At 42.4% G+C, this 2602-nt stretch overlaps 1 long non-coding RNA gene across 2 annotated transcripts; it reads right to left on the reverse strand.

The window, feature by feature from the left end:
- On the reverse strand, positions 1-2401 carry LOC136496557 (uncharacterized). 2 transcript variants are annotated; one of them, XR_010769083.1, is made up of 4 exons: positions 2030-2401; positions 1675-1957; positions 362-411; positions 1-289 (listed from the first exon to the last, which is right to left on the reverse strand). It is a non-coding gene; the product is annotated as an uncharacterized lncRNA (long non-coding RNA). The 2 variants fall into 2 exon arrangements; XR_010769082.1 differs by having other exon boundaries at positions 1-411; positions 2030-2400.
- Positions 2402-2602: the final 201 nt, after the last annotated feature.

Raw genomic sequence — 2602 nt, forward strand, 5'->3', positions numbered from 1 at the left:
TGGAGTAAAATTTCAATGCATGTTGTAATACTAAATACTGAACTGTTCGATCAAGGCAAGTAAAGAGAAGTGAGGTACTTATAGGCTCTACAGCACCATATGTGAAAAGCTCCTCGATTGATTCATTGATAGGTGATGCACAAGTCCTAGAATTTATAAATTATAAGTTGTCATATTACATACACAGAAGCACACCATGCAATACGTAGATGAAACGATTTTAGAAATTTATTGTCGGTGTCGCTAACCTCTTCTTGCGGCACTATGGAGACTGAATTAGTAAGGCAAGCTGCAAAAATTGTCTTACCATAAATGACGGTTTTACCAAGTGTACACCATATGCTCAAGCTCCTGAACGTACCTTATCTTGTGATCCTTCGACACTATTGCTGACTGTCAATGTGCAACAATCTAAAAAAACACAAGTCAGATTGTTCAGTTCTAGGAAATAGGGAAAATTACCGCTCAAAGTACATATATCTGAAAAATAATAGTATCATATAATATAAACATTTGTAGCATTTTATAAAACTAATATTAGAAACATTAATTTGTGTTTCGGAGCAAGCAGTTTCACCTCAGTTGATGGACTCTTTTCACAGAAATGAAAGAACAAGTCGTTAACTTCATCAGATATCTTGGACTATCTTAACAACTGAATATAAATTAAAGCACGAACATCATCAGACATCTTGAAGACCTTTGCATTAGGCAACACTTTGGTTGAAGGTGGCATATAGTTGCCGATGGAAGGCATGAAATAACAAAAAGGAAGCCATATCATCAACCAAATCAGATTAATTAACATGTTTGGGGCTATTGGGGACGCACATTCTGCATGTCATCCCCTCCTATATTTGGCGCACATCAGTATTGAGCATCTGTATTCCAAAATAAAGCTTTTCGAAAAGAAGATTGGGCTGTCATTTCTGATTGTAACCGAGTCAGATGCTTCCAGGACTTCACAGTACATGAATTTATGAACTTGCAAGCTCTGAGTGGAGTGCAGAGAATCAAAGAAAAGAGTAAAAAGACATATAAGGATAGACTGCAATTAATTTATTTTGAACTAATTAGGTATGACATTCCTCAAGAATACATTAGAACATGCGAAAACAACATTAATGGGGTAAGCACTGACTCTGAAAAAACTAACTTGCATGACTATAGAAACTCTTCTAATCATGTTACTATGGTGAAACTCGAGTACAAATGTGCTACATTTTTTCTCTACCACCCTGAAAATTAAAAACAGGAAGAGGCAGCAATTGATTCAAATCATAAGTAGAGCACAAACGTAATTTCCAAAATACGCCAGTTGTGTAAATGTATCGGAAGAAGTTCCAAAATAAAGGGCAATGTTTTTTTTTGCAATATTTATGGCTTATCAATATTTTCATGGTTAATTGCACAACCAATCCTATTGCTGCGCAATGCTGGCTTCGGTTCTAATATCCATGGCTGGAACCAATTTCAACTCTGAAACAGGTATGGATGACAACAATTCATAAAGGAACATGTATTAGCACTTAGCAGCCTGCACGTTTTGAATGCAAATAACACTTGAATATAGGATTGTATCTTTTGTTTGTCAAACATTGTAATTTTCAGTAAAGTCATATCATATCACAGAAAAAAAAATCATCATGTAAGGAATAAAAAAGAGGAACATACTGCGTTTATTAGCCACTGGGCAAAGCATCTGAGGCACATGCAGTTCCTAAACGCTGAAGAAGCGTGGTTGCCATGTTGATCTAAATAATCTGGTTGCAGCCATGAACAGAAAGCTCTTTGAACAAGAAAGAACCGTGTAATCAGTAGACCCGACCAGATACCAAATGCTCAAAGAAACTGGCCTTCCTGGCTGCCGCTGCCTGCCACCGCCGAGGCCCCGTGAGGCCATCCAGAAGCCTCATCCGAGCGCAAGCCCGTGCCTTCGAGTAGCTCATGGACAGATCTGAGAGAGAGAGAAAGCTCAACTTCGGTGAACAGATCTCGGAGAGGATGTGGAGATGTTGCTGAGACGTACCCTTGTGCTCGCATCGCCGCCTTCTCTGAGCATGCAAGAAGCCGAGAACCGCGGCGCCCCGCCCCATCCTGCCTCCGGGCTCTGAGCATGAGAGCACTGCCGCTCGACCACGGCCGCGACCAGCCGCGATGTCGCCATGGTCGAACGCACCTCCCCATAGATCTGGGTGCGCTCCTCTGACACGGCAAGGCGGAGAGGAGAGGAGTGAAGCGATGCCGGTGGCGAGACGGAGATGGGAGATGGCGGCGGCTAGGGTTTTCGGCGCCACCCAAATCGCCCGTGCGCGTGCGGGAGCGAGGCTGTTGGGTCGACTTTGGACTGCGGGTTAGTTCTTCGAGGGCTTTTTCACAAAATATACAGAGACAGATGTCGACACAAGAATGAGCCACCAAGGCTCCGAATGGAGCGGATGAAGCAGAGTCTGAGTGGGTTTTAATCAACTAGTATCAGGGCGCGCGCCTTCGCCGTGCAGCAGTATCAGGGAGCGACTACCTATCTTCCGGATGATTTTATTTTAGTTCATCAATCAGATTTATATCCAATCATTACATGACGCCTAGTTTCCTGAAAGCA

Source organism: Miscanthus floridulus, chromosome 12, assembly GCF_019320115.1.
Source record: "Miscanthus floridulus cultivar M001 chromosome 12, ASM1932011v1, whole genome shotgun sequence".
Lineage (NCBI taxonomy): Eukaryota > Viridiplantae > Streptophyta > Magnoliopsida > Poales > Poaceae > Miscanthus > Miscanthus floridulus.